At 43.0% G+C, this 21406-nt stretch overlaps 1 long non-coding RNA gene across 1 annotated transcript; it reads left to right on the forward strand.

The window, feature by feature from the left end:
• The first annotated feature begins 18423 nt into the window (after window positions 1-18423).
• LOC134736705 (uncharacterized) lies at window positions 18424-21101 on the forward strand. The gene is made up of 3 exons (XR_010120959.1): window positions 18424-18502; window positions 19706-19829; window positions 20846-21101. It is a non-coding gene; the product is annotated as an uncharacterized lncRNA (long non-coding RNA).
• Window positions 21102-21406: the final 305 nt, after the last annotated feature.

Here is a 21406-nt window from a genome sequence, read left to right on the forward strand (position 1 = left end):
TGATCCGCCTGCCTCGGCCTCCCAAAGTGCTGGGATTACAAGCATGAGCCACCGCGCCCGGCCTAATTGTTACTCAAATCAGTCTCCCCAAGCATTCAGGGATCAGAGTTTTTAAAGACAATTTGGCACAGAGGGGCTTTGGAAGTGGGGATTGGTTAGGTTGGAGATGGAATCACAGGGGTTCAAAGTTAGGTTTTTTTAATGTCTTCTGTTCCTGGGTGCCATGGCAGAACTGGTTGGGCCGGATTACCAGTTTAGGTGGTATCAGCTGATCCATCAAGTGCAGGGTCTGCAATATATCTCAAGTGCTGATCCTAGGTTTTACAATAGCGATGTTATCCCCAGGAGCAATTTGGGGAGGTTCAGACTCTTGGAACCAGAGGCTGCATGACCCCTAAATTGTAATTTCTAATCTTGCAGCTAATTTGTTAGTCCTGCAAAGGCAGACTGGTCCCAGGCAAGAAGCGGGTCTTTTCGGGAAAGGGCTGTTATCAATTTTGTTTCAGAGTCAAACCATGAGCCGAATTCCTTCTCAAAGGTAGTTCTGCCTATGCCCAGGAATGAAAAGACAGCTTAAGGGTCAGAAGAAAGGTGGAGTCGGTTAGGTCTGATTTCTTTCACTGTCATAATTTCCTCAGTTATAATTCTGCAAAGGCGGTTTTACTCTCGTAACTTGTCTCCACTCTCCCCCAAAGCCCAAGCCCCTGCTCCTTTCTGTAGCTCAGGATAGTGAGAGCGTATAAGTCTCAGTCATCTAGTTGCTTTGTTGAGTCTCCTATTTTTGTCACACCTCCTGTGAGTACGTACATAATTAAAAGTGTTTTTCTCCAGTTAACGTGTCTTATGTCAACTTATTTTGTAGACCAACAAAAGTACCTAGAAGGATAGAAGAAAGCACTTTTCCCTCCCCTATGGTGGCTATGAAAAACAATTCCCTCTAAAATTATATCAAGGTGATCACATTTCTGGAACTAAAGCTTTTTCCAAAATATTCTTTTTGGGGTGAGGTAACCCAGGCTGGAATAAGTGGCTTTTCACCAGGAGAGTTCATAGTGTGCTGCAGGCTGGAACCCCTGGGCTCAAACTGTCCTCTCACCTCAGCCTCCCAAGTGGCTGGTGCTATAGGCATGAGCCACCCTGCCTGACAAAAATCTGTTTCTTTTCTTTCTTTTTTCTTTTTGGAGACAGTTTCACTTTTGTTGCCCAGGCTGGAATGCAATAGCGTTATCTCAGCTCACTGCAACCTCCGTCTCTGGGGTTCAAGTGATTGTCCTGCCTCAGCCTCCCAAGTAGCAGGGATTACAGGCACTCAACACCACACCCGGCTAATTTTTTTTTGTATTTTTAGTAGAGACGGGGTTTCACCATGTTGGCCAGGCTGGTCTCAAACTCCTGACCTCAGGTGATCCACCTGCTTCCACCTCCCAAAGTGCTGGGATTACAGGCATGAGCCTCTGTGGCTGGCAAAAATATATTTCTTAATAAACCTTTTCACTGCAAGAACTTCAGTTTATCAAGGTAGAGGTAGATTTTTAATATGAGAGATAGATTTTTATATGCTGCTTAGACAAATTCTGCAAAGGAAAAATGGAAAGGGTGCCCAGGAGACAGGCAGCCATGCACCTGTCATGCATGTCGTGCACCTCTGCATGGCATCCAATCGCACCCCCTTCTCTGGCAGAACAGAAAGGAGCCTTTGCTTCAGGGCTGCCCATCTAAAATTCCCAGAGTAGGACAGCATATATTTACAGGCCAACACAAGCATTTCTGAAAGGAAATGCATTTGGAAACTGAGCGGTATTAAAGCATCTATTTTTCTTGCTAGCAGCACAATCTGCCACCAGGAAGGTTTTAAACACTTTCCTGACAGAGAGTGCCTGCCTGAATCTTTTGGTAATTAATCATGCATAATACTTTAAATTCCACACAGGTGGCTGGCTGAAAACCCTCCAGGGATTGCTGCATTTGGTATCCGAAAGTCAACTCCTATGCCTTCGGAGAGTGAGGAAGATCAGAGAGTGGCATTTTAGCCTGTTTTAATGTTGCAATCAGTCATCAGGCAAGTCTGCAATCTTTGCTGCATCCTTCCATGGTATTAGCATAAGCAAGGTTATAGGTATCTAATACATATTTAAGACTATGGAATGTAATAAAAACGGGTAATTCCTTGCCTTGGCTGGCACCACAGTATTCTCAAATAGGAAGACTGAGTGCTAGGATCTGTCTGCTGTGCTTGTGTGGGCTCACTTGAAGAGTCAGATCACATCCCTCACTTGTTTGGCCAGCTCTGTTAGAATGATGGTGGTGGGTAATTAAACGATACACCAGTGCCTCTCACCTGACAGTTTAAGAGAACGTTCACATATATTTACATATGTATTTCAGATACACATATATTTCACATTTGTAAACCAAAAGGTATCTGAGACAGGTCTCAATCGATTTAGAAAGTTTATGTTGTCAAGGTTAAGGATGCACCCGTGATGCAGCCTCAGAAGGTCCTGACATGTGCCCAAGGTGGTCCAGGCACAGCTTGGTTTTATACATTTTAGGGAGATAAGAGATAAACTGGTTCCTTCCGTCTGCAAAGGTAGGACAACTCCAAGTGGGGAGGGGGCTTCCAGGTCATGGGTAGAAAAGAGAAAAATGGTTGCATTCTTTTGAGTTTCTGATTAGCCCTTCACTGAATATGCAACTTACAGGAATAGTCACTTATGCCTTAATCTGGCTTAGTGAAACAATAGGGCAAAGGAAGCAATCAGATTTGCATTTGTCTCACGCGAGCAGAGGGATGACTTTGAGTTCTGTCTGTTGTTGATGAAAAGAGTCATACTCCGTGAAATATTTGAAGAGATTTATTCTGAGCCAAAAATGAGTGACCACGGCCCATGACACAGCCCTCAGGAGGTCCTGGGAACATGTGTCCAAGGTGGTCGGAGTGCAGCTTGGTTTTATATATTTTAGGGGGGCATGAGACATTAATCAAATACATTTGAGAAATACATTGGTTTGGTCCAGAAAGGCAGGACAGTTTGAAGCAGGGGCTTCCAGGCTATAGGTGAACTTAAGCATTTTCTGGTTGGCAATCGGTTGAATTTGTCCGAAGACCAGGGATGGATATAGAAAGGGAATGTTCAGGGCGGGGTGTGGTGGCTCACACCTGTAATCCCAGCACTTTGGGAGGCAGAGGCGGGTGGATCACCCGAGGTCAGGAGTTCGAGATCAGCCTGGCCAATATGGAGAAACTCCTGTCTCTACCAAAAATACAAAAACTAGCCTGACGTGGTGGCGGCTGCTTGTAATCCCAGCTACTCAGGAGGCTGAGGCAGGAGAATTGCTCGAACCTGGGAGCCAGATGTTGCAGTGAGCCGAGATTGCACCATTGCACTCCAGCCTGGTGACAGTGAGACACTGTCTTGGGAAAAAAAAAAGAAAGAAACAGAATATTCAGGTTAAGATAAAAGATTGTAAAGACTAAGATTCTTTTGAAATCTCATAGTGCCTGCCCGTAGAGACAATAAATGATAAATATTTCCTATTCGGACCTTCAAAAGGTACTAGACTCTCAGTTAATCTCTTCAGGAGTGGGGGAGCCTGTAAGAAAAAGATCTAGCTATGTTGATAGAGATTCTTCACGGATGCAAATTTTCCCCCACAAAGGATGGCTTTGCAGGGCCATTTCAAAATATGGCAAAGAAACATATTTTGGGGTAAAATATTTTTATCTTCTTCTTTGTCACATAATGTTATGCCAGAGTCAGATTGGAAAGTAAGTCATGATATATAGGGTTAAATAAAAACTCATCTGATGAGAATTTATGGTTTGTAGGGCATGACTCCCCAGACCCCTTAGATAGGAATTTGGGCAAAATAAGAAAAAATCACAACTTAGTCCTCACTGTCTTTCATCCACTGGGAATTTTCTTGTGGGAAAATTGTGAGGGAGATATGTAGCTTTTTTGTCTTTGTAGCTGTCTTATTTAGGAATATAACGGGAGGCAGGTTGGCCGGAGCAGCTCCCAGCTTGACTTTTCCCTTAGTGATTTTGGCTTAATGATTTTGGAGTCCTGAGGTTTATTTTCCTTTCACACATTATTACCTTCATGACAGGGCAGCATAGAGAAGGAAAAAAGGACTTCCCTTCACCCTTCTAGGTTCTTTGACTGGGCTATGAATTAAATTAACAAAAAAAGTATGAACAGTCCAGGCGCGGTGGCTCACGTGTGTAATCCTAGCACTTTGGGAGGCCGAGGCAGGCAGATCACTTGAGGTCAGGAGTTTGAGACCAGCCTGGCCAATGTGGTGAAACTCTGACTCTACTAAAAAATACAGAAAAAAAATTAGTCAGGCATGGTGGTGGGCACCTGCAATCCCAGCTACTCGACAGGCTGAGGCAGAGAATTGCTTGAACCTGGGACACGGAGGTTGCAGTGAGTCGAGATTTTGCCACTGCACTCCAGCCTGGGCAACAGAGCCAGACTCTGTCTCAAGAAAAAAAAAAAATGAACAGGATAAAAACTATTCTAATTACGTACGTATGCACAGCAGTCCCACAAAAATGTGAGACAAAAATGTGAGAAGGGCCAGATGACTGAAACTTAATTGGCATCCTGAGCTCCAAAAAGGAAAAGGGGCTGGGGCTTCAGGGATGGTGGAGGCAGGGCATGGAAGGGTGAGGGGAGGTCATGTCGGGGAAGACGCTCTGCCTCATCGTGCAGATAAAAGTCTGTAAGTGAGAAAGATGTCTGGGAGTAGTTCTCTTCCTGGTGTGCATACTTTTACTAATGAAAATTTCCTTTATAGGAGTAAATTTATAGGGGAGTTTTTCAGAGTTACTTCTGTGTTCATGTTTTCTAAAAATAATCAGCTCAAAGTAATCAATATACTGAAGAGGCACATTGAGAGGTGATGGATTCTGCAGTCATATTTTGGAGTGGTATATTTTGAACCCCAATAGCAGGGATTAGTATGCCAGTTTTGCAGTTTAGAAAATTAAAGTTGACAGCATCAAAGGAAGTTGCCTATGGTCATGGACATCCACACCCCACCTCCATCACAGTCCACTTCTCTGTCCCTGGCCCGAACTGAAGCTAAACTTGTACTGAAGTGAGATCATCGTTCTACACAGTGTGAGTCCTTCACAGATACTAGTGGCATTCTTCCTCAGCTCCTTAAGACCGCCGCTAGCAGCTCCAGTGGTCTACTTCCAGCTCTTCAAGGCATCCTGAGTGTCAACAGAGATTACCATTTTTGTCCTGGAGTTGGTGCAGGCTGGGGTTAGTTCTGTGTGGCTGACCTGGTATCATTACCGGCAGGATCTCATGGAAACCAATTCTTGGAATCACCAGAGCTTTTTAGGTCTTAGATAGCATGTGGCTGTCTGCCTGATGGACAAGTCTGCAGTTTCCCCTTTTGGGTCCTACTCTTTCTCCTTCATTGCACCTGCACCCCAGCCTCTTCTCAGCGGGCTCATCCTCACATGCCTTCCCCAACCAACACACCTGGAAGCATCTGTACCTACCGGCACGACTTGAGTATCAGTTTTCTACTGACGCACGGCAAATGATAACAAACTTACAGGCTAAAAGCAGCACATATTTTTATCTCTTTGTGTGTGGGTTAGAAGTCTGGGATGGTGTGGCTGAGTTCTCTGCTTAGGACATCGCAAGATTAAGTAAAAGTGCACTGGGCTTTGTGAATCACGAGAATTTGAGACAGATCTCAGTTAATTTAGAAAGTTTACTTTGCTAAGGTTGATGCACGCTTGTGACACAGCCTCAGGAGGTCCTAATGACATGTGTCCAAGGTGGTCAGAACACAGTTTGGTTTTATACATTCTAGGGAGGCATGAGATATCAGTCAACATATGTAAGATGAACACTGGTTCGGTCTGAAAAGCCGGGACAACTAGAAGTGGGGTGGGGCTTCCAGGTAATGGTAGATAGGAGACAAATGGTCACGTTCTTTTGAGTTTCTGATTAGCCTTTCCAAAGGAGCCAATCAGATATGCATTATCTCAGTGAGCAGAGGGGTGACTTTGAGTAGAATGGGAGACAAATTTGCTCTAAGCAGTTCCCAGCTTGACTTTTCCCTTTAGCTTAGTGATTTTGGTGGCCCAATGTATCTTCCTTTCACAGCTTTTATCTGAAGGCTCTGGGGAGAATTCAGTTACTGGCTCACTCAAGCTGTTGGCAGATTTCTGTTCCCTGTGGCTGCAGGACTGAGGTCCCTGTTTCCTTGCCCACCATCAGCTGAGGCCACTCTCAGATTTAAAGGCCACTCTCATTCCTTCTTGTGTGTCCTTCCCCATCTTCAAACCAGCAACGGAGCATCAAGTCCTTCTCATGCCTCAAGATTCTCTTACTTCTACTGTCAGATGAAGAAAACTCTGCTTTCAAAGGGCATATGTGATAAGATTAGACCCACCCAGGTAACCTAACCTGCCTTTTCCATATAACATGTTATGATCTCAGGAGTGATACCAGAAAGTAAAGGTCTAGGAGCCATCTTAAAATTCTGCCGCTATAGACAGGAACCATAGATTTGGAGCACAGTTAAAGACAGGGTCTCGCTCTGTCACCCAGGCTGGAGTGTAGTGGCACTATCATAGCTCACTGCAGCCTCAAACTCCTGGGCTCAAGCCATCCTCCTGCCTCAGCTTCCCAAGTAGCTGGGACTACAGGTTTGTGCCACCATGCTCAGCTAGTTTTTTTAAAAAAAGTTTTGTAGAGAGGGGGTCTCGCTATGTTGCCAAGAATGGTCTTGAACTCCTGGCCTCAAATGATCCACTCACCTCAGCCTTTAAAAGCATTGGGATTACAGGTGTGAACCACTGCACCTGGACTGAAACACAGCTTTCTTATGGGTCTACTCCAGATGTCCAAAGATTAGCTCGTCCAGTTAAGACTTTTGCTACCTCCTTCCCTTCAAAAATCCTGTTACATATTGACAATGTGGGACTGAAAATAATGTTCTATAATACCTGCTGAATTTCTCTCTTTCATATTTTTCAGACTGACCCACCCCTGCCCATTTATTTTATTTATTTATTTTTTTGAGACAGAGTCTCACTCTGTCACCCAAGCTGGAGTGCAGTGGCGCCATCTTGGCTTACTGCAATCTCTGCCTCCCGGGCTCAATCAATTCTCCCACCTCAGCCTCTTGAGTAGCTGGGATTACAGGTGCCTACCACCACGCCTGGCTAGTGTTTTGTATTTTTAGTAGAGATGAGGTTTCACCATGTTGCCGAAGCTGTTCTTGAACTCTTGAGCTCGAGCAGTCCACCCGCCTCAGCCTCGCAAAGTGCTGGGATTACAGGCATGAGTCACCACACCTGGCCTACACCCTTGCCCCATTCCTAACTCCTCAAACTCTCTGTACAATTATATTTGCTATTCTCACTCACTTCCCTTGTTCATCATTTCTCTCCTTTTTATACCCTTATCACTTTCCATCTGTTTTCAAAACAAGCAAAGGTGCTCCCAGGTGTCATCACCTAGGACTTCTAATTAAGTGCCCTTTGAGGAATTAATACGATGAGTTGTAGGTGTTAATATTATGATCTGTACAGAGCTCCATGGTTGTCTATTTTCCTGGTCCCCATCTCTGCAGTAGATCATTACAAAAATAGGCTTCAAACCACTGGGTGAAGTATTGCATTAGTCAGGGGCAAGGCTAAGTGGCTGCAAGAAAGAGAATAACATTTCATAACTTAAGTACAAAGAAGTCTGTTTTTTTTCTCATGTAGAAACCAGGAAATATAAACAGTTGTCACTAAGTATCTTTGGAAGATTGGTCACAGGATCCCTCTCAAATACCAAAATCCAGGGATGCTCAATTCCGTGGTACAAAATGATGTGGCGTTTGCATATAACCAATATACAGCCCTCCCCATATACTTTAAATCATCTATAGATTATTTATACCACCTAATGCAAAGTAAATGCCATGTAAATAGTTGTTATGCTGTATTGTTTAGGGAATAATGACAAGGAAAAAAGTCTTGTATATGTTTAGTACAGGTGCATTTTTTTTTTTTTTAATATTTTCAATCCAGGGTTAGTTGAATTCACAGATACGGAACCTCCAGATACAGAGGGCTGACTATAGAAGCTCTTGGTTCCATGTGGCCATTTGAGGAGTGAGGCTCCTTTTCCCTTGTTTTCATGCCATCTGGAACTTCCTCTGCATGTGTCTGGTGAAGTGGGACTCCCAATGTGCCTGTGCCCCCGCTCTTGGGAGGGGCACAGCATGGAGAAGGCTACGATGCTATCTGACTTTTGCTTTGCATTGCTTTGTCTTTCTGTAAATGCAAATGAGAATATTGCTTTCCAATTAGAAAATGCAGATTGCTCTTAGTTCCATTTAATGTGCTTTGAATTCTGGCCCAACATTGTTAGTTGACCCTTGAATAATGCATGGGTTAGAGGCGCCGAACCCATAATAGTCAGAAATCCACATGAAACTTTTGATGCCCCAAAAAACTAGCCACTGATAGCCTCCTGTTGACAGAAAGCCTTATTAATCACATAAACAGTTGATTACCACATCTTTTATATGTTATATGTATTATGCACTAAATTCTTACAATAAAGTAAGAGAAAAAATGTTACTAAGAAAATCATAAGAAAGAGAAAATGTATTTCCTATTCATTACATGGAAGTGGATTTTCATAAAGGTCTTCATCCTCATCGTCTTCACATTGAGTAGGCTGAGGAGGAGGAAGAAGACGAGGGCTTGGTCTTGCTGCCTCAAGGGTGGCAGAGGCGAAAGGTGGAGGAGGTAGAAAGGGAGGCAGGAAGGATTTATTGAGTATGAATCGACTCTCTCAGTCCAAAACCATGTTGCTCAAAGGTCAACTGTAGTGAGAAAAATTGCTCCCAGGCTGATTTCCAATGTCTAGTAAGCTCGTGTCTACCATTGTGCTTCCAGAGGGAGATGAAATAAGAGCATATTCTTTGGGTTATGCAGAAAAACCTAATACTCAGAATGGACTGCCACTGAGCTCTGTTTGCTTCCCTCTACCACCATCTGGAGCAGCCTGTCTACTTATGGGAATTGCACCTCTCAAATATAATTTGCTGCGTGGAGTTCTGCCTTCAGTCCAGAGGTGGAAAATTGCAGGAAACATTGCCTCCATGCTGTCACAGAGGAAAAATTCTGATAAGTTGTAATATCATGGTGGTGGTTGTTGTTTTAAGCACACCAGAGAGCTGAGGACATAAAGAAATCTAAGTTAATTAATTTCTAGAAAGGTATAAGATTTTTCCAGGTGAAAACGGACCCAGGAATGCTTTTATCCCTGGGGACAAAGTGAAGTGAAGAGCAAACTTGCAATAGGATGACGGTTAGGACAGAAAAGCCAACATTTTAGCAAATGTTTAACATTCATGCATGATTTGTCATGATGGATTAGAAACCCAAGCAGTATTTGCATAACAGTACACATATATATCCATGGAACAAGACAGAGAGCCCATAAATAGATCCACACGTATATGGCCAATTGATTTGCAACAAAGCTATGAAAGCAATTCAATGAGGAAAAGAGCTTCTTTTCTATAAATGATGCTAGAACATTTGGATGTGTGTGCGTGTGTGTATATATATATATACACACACATATGTGATATAAGATGCATTATGTTTACAAATAAAGATAAAACTATAAAGTCTTAAGGAAAATATAGAATATCTGCATATGCTTGGGAAAGATAAAGACAGGACACAAAATGCATTAACCATTTAAATAGATGATAAATTGAACACGGTCACAATTAAAAATTTCTGCTTCTCCAAAGGCACCACTTAAAAAAGTGGAAGGACAAGTCATGTTTTGGGAGAAAATAGTCACTTCCTAAATATCATGTTAGTGCCTAGTCTCAGGGCAAAAATGCTTTAAATTGCATGTTTCATTATATTGCCTTCCAAATGCTAGTTCCATGATAAATCCTCACGCTCATTTGTGGCAGCCTGAGTTGGAGAGCAGATGACTCTATTAGAACAACTGACAGCCTTTCCAATCCACACAATGTCTCAGTTTTTCTTCCATGTTGTTAAAAATAATCTCATAAACCAGAAAATCCAGCAGGGGGGTGTAGAATTCCAGTTTCTAGGATATTACACATTTATTTGGAAAATGAGTTTTTTCTTTATTGCTACAATTCAGGAATCCTGCTCCAATATTGACCACAGAATAGACAGAACTTCTTAAATGCCACTGTGACTGACCAGTGATTAAGCAGCTTCTCTCTCTGAGCTGGGTCAGTTTCTTTTCTGAATTACTGTTAACAAGGGTGTTCTTGTGGCTGCTTTGTAAGCAAACATTGGTCAGACTGAAATTTATTTGAAACATTCACACCACTTGAATGAGTAACCAATATTATTACTAATGTTTATAAAAATAATTGGGTGCAACACTATTTTTATAAGCAGAAATTCTTTTCAAGGAGGAAAGCCTATCTTCTCTAAATTATTCAGAAATACCAAGGTGTTATGGACACGTTATACACTTTATAAGAAATACTAGTTATGTATCTGTACACTTATAAAATTAAATATACATATGTAAAATACTTCCAAAAAATATTTACAGAAGAGAGCATCAAATATTCTTCAGAAATACATACAGTTTTCATAATAAAAGCAAGTTAGAACATTATGAGGTAATGTGGCCATGTTGTTCAGAAACCAGATTGCCTATTTTTATTTATTTATTTATTTATAGTCAAAGTTTTGCTCTGTTGCCCACTCTGGAGTGCAGTGGCGCGATCTCAGCTCACTGCAACCTCCATCTCCCAGGTTCAAGTGATTCTCCTGCCTCAGCCTCCCAAGTAGCTGGGACTACAGGTGTGTGCCACTGCACCTGGCTAATTTTTTGTATTTTTAGTAGAGACGGGGTTTCACCATGTTGGCCAGGCTGGTCTTGAACTCCTGACCTCAGGCAATCTGCCTACCTCGGCCTCCCAAAGTACTGGGATTACAGGTGTGAGCCACCACGCCTGGCCTCTATTTTTAACTTCTTTTTAGAGACAGGGTTTCGCTCTGTGGCCCAGGCCGGAGTGCTGTGGTGCAATCATGGCTCACTGCAGCCTCGAACTCCTGGGCTCAAGAGGTTCTCCAGCTTCAGCCTCCCGAATAGCTGGGACTACAGGTGTGGGCCACCAGGCCTGGCTAATTTTTTTCGTAGAGATGTGGTCTTGCTATGTTGCCCACTCCAAGCCTTATGTTATCCTCCTGCTTTGGCCTCTCAAAGTGCTGGGATTGCAGATATAAGCCACCATGCCTGGCCCAAAATGCCCATCTCAGAGAAATCCCTTCCCTCTTTGCCATCAGATCTGTTATATTTCTTTTTAGTCATTTATACTTCTGGATCAACAGAACTTAACTTTATGGACTTTCAGCAAGAGCTGGAAAAATAATACAGGAAGCTGAACCAAGAGACAAAGTTACACGCACCTGAAGGACATGCCTGGAACCGCAAGGTACATCTTTAGTTGCCCTGTGTTTGTGGTCCACACCTCTTTCCCTCTCTCTTCAAAACACATGTGTGCAAGAAGAGCAGTGATGAGCTCATGGAAGAGGCAGCTGCTGCCCTATCTTTGGAATCAAAAGGCCTCCCTCAGGCTTTGCTGGGCCACTTTCCCATCCCTGTAACCAACTGCAGTCAGGCTTCCTGCACTCACTTCCCACCTCTGCCATCTGCCTGCCAGGGAGAGGGGATGTGCCTGGCCTCACATGGGAAGAAGGAAGAGGCATCTGCAGAGGAGAGACATTTGCAAGCAGACCCAGAGAGCAGGATTTGCGGGCAAGAGGCCTTCGGTGAGGAACAATCCTCCCGCCAGGCCCACAAGCCTGAGGCAGTCGGCCGCTTAAAACCCAGCTCCCCTAGACTTGAGGCAGGGTTAGGAGGGATCCTGATTCCTTGGACATCTTTAGGAGAAACATGGTATTTTTATGCTGCATTGAAACAAATAAATCTCTGTATGCCTTACAATTAATGAGGCAGATTTAAAGCACTTTCAATAGCTAGTATCACATTTTCAACTACTTTTCCCTTTGGTCCCTGGGCTGCAGCTGGGATGTGCCCCGACCCTCTGTCATTCTGCCCCTTGTTTATTCCACTGTCTCCTGTAAAACTCCTAAAGAGTCTTATATGAAGGTGGTTTTTTTTTTTTTCTTAGACGAATTTTCACTGTGTCGTACAGGCTGGAGTGTGGTGGCTTAATCTCAGCTCACTGCAACCTCTGCCTCCCAGGTTGCAGCCTCCAGAGTAGCTGGGAATACAGGCGTGTTGCTTCCACGCCCAGCTAATTTTTGTATTTTTAGTAGATACAGGGTTTCACCACGTTGCCCGGGCTGATCTCGAACTCCTGGCCTCAAGTGATCCGCCTGCCTCAGCTTCCCAAAGTGCTGCGATTACAGGTGTGAGCCACCGTGCCTGGCCAGAAAGTTATTAAAACTTCTTCATACCTTGCTTTCCTTGCCTGTGAGCAACACCTTTTCATCTCACAGGGTGTGTGAGCTTCGTGAGAGCATCCTGAATGGGAAGCCAGTACAGGGACGGCAGTGGGTTAATTGTGGTAATGATGAGGTCAGTTTCCCTCCTTCTGCAGGAGTCTCCTTGCAGGGGGAACATGCCTGTTCAAAGAAAGCCTTTATTTTGCTTTTTTAAAAAAATTATAAATTTTGTTTTAATTTTTAATTTTTGAGGGCACATAGTAGGTGAATATTTATGGGGTACATGAAATATTCTGATACAGGAATGCAACGCATAATAATCACATCATGAGAAATGGTGTATCTATCCCCTCAAGCATTTATCCCCTGTGTTGCAAACAATCCAATTATATACTCTCATAGTTATTTCAAAATGAACAATTAAGTTATTAATGACTACAGTCACCCTGTTGTGCTATCAAATACTAAGCATTATTTATGCTTTCTATTTTTTGTGCCCATTAACCATCCCTACCTCCCCACCAACCGCCACTCCCCTTCCCAGACTCTGGTAAACATCCTTCTACTCTATGCCCATGAATTCAATTGTTTTGATGTTTAGATCCCACAAATAAGTGAGAACATGTGATATTTGTCTTTCTGTGTCTGGCTTGTTTAACATAATGACCTCCATTTCCATCCATGTTGTTGCAAATGACAGGATCTCATTTTTTTATGGCTGAATAGTATTCCATTGTGTATATGTACTATATTTTTTGTTAATTCATTCATCTGTTGATGAACACTTAGGTTGCTTCCAAGTCTTGGCTATTGTGAATAGTGCTGCAATAAGCATGAGAGTGCAGATATCTCTTTGATATACTGATTTTCTTTCTTTTGGGTATATATCTAGCAGTGAAATTGCTAGATTGTAAGGTAGCTCTATTTTTAGTTTTTTGAGGAACCTCTAAACTGTTCTCCGTTGTGGTTGTACTAATTTACATTCCCACCAACAGTATACAAGGGTTCCCTTTTCTCTACATCCTTGCCAACATTTGTTACTGCCTCACTTTTGGATAAAAGCCATTTTATCTGGGGTGAGATGGTATCTCATTGTAGTTTTGCTCTGCATTTCTCTGCTGATCAATGATGTTGAGCACCTTTTCATATGCCTGTTTGCTATTTGTATGTGTTGTTTTGAGAAATGTCTATTAAGGTCTTTTGCCCATTTCAAAATCACATCATTAGATTTTTTTTCCTGTAGAGTTGTTTGAGCTCCTTATATATTTTGGTTATTAATCCCTTATCATGTGGGCAGTTTGCAAATATTTTCTCCTATTCTGTGGATTTTCTCTTAACTTTGTCAATTATTTCCCTTGCAGTGCAGAAGCTTTTTAACTTGATATGATTCCACTTGTCCATTTTTGCTTTGGTTACCTGTGTTTGTGGGGTATTTCTCAAGAAATTTTTGCCCAAACCAATGCCCTGGAGAGTTTCCCCAATGTTTTCTTAGTAGTTTCATAGTTTGAGGTCTTAGATTTAAGTCTTTAATCCATTTTCATTTGATTTTTGCATATGGCAAGTCTAGTTTCATTCTTCTGTGTGTGGATATGCAGTTTTCTTAGTACCACTTACTGAAGAGACTGTCTTCTCCCTAGTGTACGCTCTTGGCAACTTTGTTGAAAATGAGTTCACCGTTGGTGTACAGATTGTTTCCACGTTCTCAGTTCTGTTCCATTGGGCTATGTGTCTGCTTTTACGCCAGTACCATGCTGTTTGGGTTACTATAGCGCTGTAGTATAATTTGAAGTCAGGTAGTGTGATTACTCCAGTTCAGTTCTTCTTGCTCAGAATAGCTTGGCTATTCTGGGTCTTTTGTGGTTTTATATAAATTTTAGGATTGTTTTTCTATTTCTGTGAAAAATGGCATTGGTATTTTGATAGGGATTGCATTGAGTCTGAAGATTGCTTTGGGTAGTATGGACATTTTTACAATATTGATTCTTCCAATCCATTAACATGGAATATCTTTCCATTCTTTGATGCCCTCTTTAATTTCTTTCATTAGTGCTTGATAGTTTTCATTGCAGCAATCTTTCACTTCTCTGGTTAAGTTAATTCCTAGGTATTTAATCTTCTTTGTGACTATTGTAAATGAGATTACCTTTTTGATTTCTTTTACAGATTGTTCACTGTTGGCATATAGAAATTCTACTGATTTTTGTATGATGATTTTGTACCCTACAGCTTTACTGAATTCATCAGTTCTAATAGTTTTCTTGTGAAGTCTTTAGTTTTTTCCAAATTTAAGATCATATCGTCTGCAAACAAGGATAATTTGACTTCTTTCTTTCCAATTTGGATGCCCTTTATCTTTCCTGATTGCTCTAGCTAGGACTTCCAGTACTACGTTGAATAACAGTGGTGAAAGTGAGAATCCTTGGCATGTTCCAGATTTTAGAGGAAAGAGAAAGCCTTTATTCTGGAGCCCAGTGTGTGACAGTGGAAACAGCACAGAAATTGGAGTCACACATCCTGCCCACATCCTGCCTCATTGGCTTTGTGACTATAAAAATGTTATTGAACCTTCCTGGGTCTTGGCAGCCTCACCTTTAAAATGGGTATAATAATCCCTGTTCAAATGGCTGTAGTGACTTTGAAACACGCCAACTTGGCCAAGCCAAAATGCATTCCCCAGAATTCTTGTTCCCGTATGTTTCCAGTTAGGATGGGCCTTGAAGGACATTTTGCACAGATTTGGAGAGTGGAAATGGAGTAGCAGCTGTGTTGCTCTGTAGCTGTGTTGCTGTTACTGTTGAAAGGTGGGTATAAGGGCACATGCAATGTCACGCTCTGCTGGCTCACCTCATAGGTGTGCAAAAGCAGTTGAGCTTGCAGCTGTTCAACCTTCCCCGATGCTCCTTCAGCTTCTCCAATGCCTGGGTCAGAGATGTGTTTAGCTCCGCAATGAGGGGCATCTGCTTCTCTTGCAGGTCACCTGCATTATCAAAGTTGGGGACAGGAAGACACTGACACACAGAGAAATGTGGATAGGTTCTAAAACTACCTCTCTGGAAAAAGCAAAAGCCCTGGTTTATAGTGTTTGCCAATTGATGTGGTGTAAATATTCCCTTTGTGGCTGATTTCAAGCTCTCAATGTGATGTCAATGAATGCAAAGTTAGGAAGAGATCCGTACAGTAGACTCTTGTGAGCTGATAGGAGAGGGCCCCAGCACAGCACTGATGATGGGTACAGTCAGTTTTGACGAGCTGCAATGTGTGCTTGTGGGTTCTACATTGTCCTTGCTCTTCCCAATTTGCAACCACCTTCCCTTCCTGATAGCCTTTCCTGCAAACTTCAAGTTGTAGATTTATATTCAGAGGCACCTGCCTATCAGAGACTTTTTAAGCAGTTGCCATAGAATAATCCATTTACATCTACATGTATTTTTTTCTCTAATGATTTTACTTATTTGACTGAACCCTGCCCCCTGACAGATATGGGCAGTTTAATTGAGATAATTTATGTGAAACAGCCAGCAGTGTTAGCCACAAAGTAGACACTACATAATGTCAACTTCCTTAATGAGCGATTGTCAACTATTTGAAATTAATAGTATGTCATTTCCTCTCCTGATATCACGGGACTCAGAGATATTCATCACATTTATGGAATCATGTTCCTTTTATTTCCTTCCTAAGAAGATGAATCATACAGACCAGCACTATCCAATAGAGACATAATTCAAGCCACATGTCATTTAAAAATTCCTAGTGCCACATTAGAAAAAGTTTTAAAAAAGTAAAATTAATTATAATATATTCAATGTAACCCAATATATCAAAAATATTACTTCAACATGTAATCAGTGTAAAATAATATCCATTAGATATTTTAAATTCTTTTTGTACCAACTATTTAAAATGTATATTATTTTTAAATTGCAGCACATCTCGATTTTAAGTGGTCATATTCAAGAACCACACTGTGGCTAGTGGCCATCATATTACAGAGTATTTGTGTAAATACAGACCCATATTAAATGTAAAATAATATATAATAAAAAATTATTTTTAATTGTGTATTTCTTTTTTTCTTTCGTTTTTAACTTTTAGGTTCAGAGGTACATGTACAGGTTATACAGATAAACTCGTGTCACAACAGTTTGTTCTACAGATTATTTCATCATGCAGGTACTAAGCCTAGTACCCAATAGTTATTTTTTCTCCTCCTCTTCCTCTTCCCATCCTCCAGTCTCAGGTAGGTCCCAGTGTCTGTTGTTACCTTCTTTCTGTCAATGTGTTCTCATTATTCGGCTCCCATTTAGAAGTGAGAACATGTGGTGTTTGATTTTCTGTTCCTGTATTAGTTTGCTGAAGATAATGGCCTCCAGCTCCATCCATGTTCCTGCCAAAGGCATGATCTCGTTATTTTTATGGCTGCAACATATTCCATGTTGTGTATGTACCACATTTTCTTTATCCAGTCTACCATTGATGGGCATTTGGGTGGATTCCCCATGCATGCTCTCAGCACAGGCTTCCAAAGTCCTTGTGCTGTTCACTCGTAGGTATACTAGTAATGGGCTGTCTTGGTTTCAGGAGGGCTGCTTCTATATTGCTCACAGATCAAGGGTGTCAGAAATTACAAGACATGAAGTTTCCTCATTCCTCCAACTCTCCAGCTTTATGTTTTTGAGACAGGGTCTCGCTCTGCCACCCAGACTGGAGTGCAATGGCACAATCACGGCTCACTGCCTCACCCTCCCAGGTTCAAGCACCCTCCTGCTTCAGCCTACTGAGTAGCTGGGACCATAAGTGCGCAACACCATGCCTAGTTTTTAAATTTTTTTATGGAGCTAGGGTCTCTCCATGTTGTCCAGGCTGATCTTGAACTCCTGGGTTCAAAAGGTGCTCCTGTCTCAGCCTCCTATAAGTGCTGGGATTGTAAGGCGAGTGGCCAGGCCTCAGTACTTTACATACACTAATTCAGAAGGCTCATCAGGTCCTACAGGCCAGGAGGATACAGCTGTGGACATCAAACTTGTGGCACACTAGTTTGGACTTCTTTGTAACCTCAATAATGTTCTGAAAGCTGCTTAAAAAAAAAAAACCAGCAAACTATAATTAACTTCAAAGAGTAACATGTATCAAGTTAAAAGTATAAAATACACTAATTTTTATCTGGTTTTACCGCACTAAAATACATCTATATATTTTTCAAATTGGTAATACAATCTGGAATACAACCGGTGAGTATGCCAACGAACATGTCATATTGTGTCCAGAACTGGTTCCTTCTGGTGGTCTCTTGGTCTCACTGACCTCAAGAATGAAGCCACGGACCCTCACAATGCCACAGCTCTTAGAAACGGTGTGTCCAGAGTTTCTTCCTTCCAGTGGGTTCGTGATCTCGCTGACTTCAAGAGTGAAACTGCAAACCTTTGCAGTGAGTGTTACAGCTCTTAAAAGTGCTACAACCGGAGTTGTTTGTTCCTCCCAAAAGGTTTGGGTTTCTGCTCTTACTGACTTCAGGACTGAAGCTGCAAACCCTCTCCCTATAGTGGGGAGTCAGAGTCAGCAGAAGCAAGAGTTACTGCGAACAGGAAAAGAACAAAACCCCCACAACACAGAATAAGACCCGACCGGGTTGCCACTCAGCCTGCGGATGACCAGCTTTTATTCCGTTATTTGGCCCCGCCCACATATTGCTTATTGGTCCATTTTACAGAGCACTGATTGGTCCATTTTACGGAGTGCTGATTGGTCCGTTTTTACAGAGTGCTGATTGGTACATTTACAAACCTTTAGCTAGACACAGAGCGCTGATTGGTGTGTTTACAATCCTTTAGCTAGACAGAAAAGTTCTCTAAGTCCCCACCTGACCCAGAAGCCCAGCTGGCTTCACCTTTCAGTATCCATCTAGACCCTCATCTCTGTCATCTCTTTCATTTTTGCTTGTGTTGATGCAGAGATCCCACATCCAACAATAACTACAGCAGCAAGAGTGCCTCATGTGGAGCTGTCTGCAGAGCTTGCCCACTTGCCAGAGACTCCCTTGTGGTGGGCTCCATGTTTCGTGTCACAAACTTGGGTACAAAAAAGGAAACTGTCCCAGCCCTTTGGGAGGCCAAAGCAGAAGGATTTATTGAGGCCAGGAGTTTGAGACTAGCTTGGGGAACGTAGTGAGATCCCGTCTCTACAAAAAACAAAAAAATATTTAGCCAAGCTTGGTGGCACCTGTAGTCTCAGCTACTTGGGAGGCTGAGGGGGGAGAATGGCTTGAGCCCAGGAGTTGGTGGCTGCAGTGCACTATGATCACACCACTGCACTTCAGCCTGGGTGACAGAGATCCTTTCTCTGAAAAAAAGAAAGAAGGCCAGGCACGGTGGCTCATGCCTGTAATCCCAGCACTTTGGGAGGCCGAGGTGGGCAGATCACGAAGTCAGGAGATCGAGACCATCCTGGCTAACACGGTGAAACCCCCATCTCTACTAAAAACACAAAAAATTAGCCAGGCATGGTGGTGAGCACCTGTAGTCCCAGCTACTAGGGAGGCTGAGGCAGGAGAATGGCGTGAACCTGGGAGGCAGAGCTTGCAGTGAGCTGAGATTGTGCCACTGCACTCCAGGCTGGGCGACAGACTCCGTCTCGAAAAAAAGAAAAAGAAAACTATACAAAAAAGTCATCTGTCAATTTCTAGGTTTTCTGGTAACTTCAAGATCTCCCCTCAGGCTCCTTCCCTGGAGGATGGGTTTACTCAGGCAGGAGATCTCCCAGCGGCTTGAGGGGCGGGGCTCTCTTCTATATGGTGTGTGCTTGAGGGGCTGACACCTACCCTGAGAGCCTTTCCCCGTCACCTGGGTGTTTGCTAAGCCCTTCTGCAGGGCCTGGTCAGCCCCTGGTCTGGTCTGGGCTGCGAGGCTTTCTAGGACCTTGGCTCTTAGCCTCAGTCTTGCATTTCTGCAGGCAGTGCAGAAACACGCTTGCTGTCCTCCCGTGCCCTTCCAGAGGGCTGAGGAACTCCCGGACCTGCAGTGTGGTGCCGGTGAGGCAGAACTGTGGGATCCTGGCTCAGAAGGACCCATCCTCAGCGTTCCTATCAATACTCACATCTCTTGTTTTCTCCTAAGCCCTCTCCATCTTGCTTTCTAATTTTAGCAAGTATTTTCCTAAAACTTGTCTTCTATTTGCCTCTGGGTTTACTTGTTTATTTTAAGAATGTTTCATCTTTGTGCCCTGAACTAGCTGTAACCATTCCCTTAGGGACATAGTAGCCTCATCCAGCTGTTGATGCCATGGGAAGTGACCTTATACTACCGCCAAGCAATATATGATGAAATGTTGGGACAGGGTGCGCCAGTTAATCACTGCAAACTGCAATGTAAAGGTATGAAATTAGAAGATTAGTTCATTCTCAGAAAACAGGTGCTGAGTAAATAACTGAGGTTATGATGGCTTTCCAAGGTCTCCAAACTAGGGCACTCACAGTAGGGCACACATACATTTCTCCCATAAGATTTTCCAGTAAACCACTTCATCATAAACCACATCATCTTAAAATGATTCATACTGATCAAATTTTGAAGAGCAGTTCCGTAAAAACATGGTATGATCTACAATGAGTTGACTTTAACTTGGGAAAAGAAAAGCTATTGGAATGCTTCCACCTTAATTGAAATAAACTTGGACTTGTGGCCAGGCACGGTGGCTCACGCCTGTAATACCAGCACTTTGGGAGGCTGAGGCAGGTGGATAACCTGAGGTCAGGAGTTCGAGACCAACCTGTCCAACACGGTGAAACCCTGTCTCTACTAAAAATACAAAAATTAGCTGGGCATGTTGGCATTTGCCTGTAATCCCAGCTACTCAGAAGGCTGAGGCAGGAGAATCGCTTGAACCCAGGAGGTGGAGGTTGCAGTGAGCTGAGATCCAGCCTGGAGGACAAAAGCGCAACTCCATCTCAAAACAAACAAACAGACAAAAAAAAAAGACACTTCAATTTGCAATAAACGGTGGTTCACCCAATGTTTCACATGAGCATGAAATTTGCCTGAGGACATTTGTCCCCAGAGATTGATCAGAGGAGCTCTAAATTCTCAGAGCATTTTGCACTCCCATGAAACAGCAAGCCTTCTGGTAGTGACATTTAGGTTATGGCGGGCCTGGCTATGGGAGCCGATACACAATTGCCTCCCTCTTTGGGGCTTATTTGGGTGTTTTTTCTTTCTTTCTTTTTTTTTTTGGCTATCACAGATCTTGAGTTTTAGAAACACTAGAACTCCTGTGGGTTGTCTCTGGTGCCACTTTGATAACCCAAGTAAGGTGGAATTAGTTATCAGCCTAGATAAAGTAAAATGATTTTTGGCTTACATGACTGTTATTTGATCCCACATCTGTTTTCAGAAGTGATGTCCCTGTCTGTGCAGTATCCTGGTGACACTTCAACCTACAGGCAGGAGGAAGGAAAATGTGGGCTGCCATTTGGAGGAAGAACTGGAAACCAGACGCTCCTATTTGGATCCATTTAGGATGCCTGTGTGTTTGTGCCAATTCCAGACTTGGAAAGCGGGGCACTTTTCCAAAGAGAGTTTGCAGAGGGACCCAGAGAGGAGCCCGGGAGCAGAACAGGGTCCATTTGTTCCACCTGGAGAATGACTTTAGCGTGGTAAGGTTTGCTAAGCTCGTTGCACCTCTGCACAGCCAGGGTGCTATTACCCAGGCTTCACGCATCAGCTTTGGTTTTGATCTGGAGGAGTGGGTTCCTGTGTTCTCTGGGTTCTTTGCTGTCCTTAGGATCCTACAGACACATCGCATATACGTGTGCTTCCTTTTTGAAAAGATGTGGTGGTTGCTGTCCCTCTCCTCCTCCTACCTCTAGGCTGTAGTTTTCCTCCCACATCACCCTTGGCCTCTCATCAGGAGTTTGCATCCTTAGGCAACAAGGGAGGGGCATTGCTGCAAGCT

Source organism: Symphalangus syndactylus, chromosome 5 (assembly GCF_028878055.3).
Source record: "Symphalangus syndactylus isolate Jambi chromosome 5, NHGRI_mSymSyn1-v2.1_pri, whole genome shotgun sequence".
In the NCBI taxonomy this organism is placed as follows: Eukaryota; Metazoa; Chordata; class Mammalia; order Primates; family Hylobatidae; genus Symphalangus; species Symphalangus syndactylus.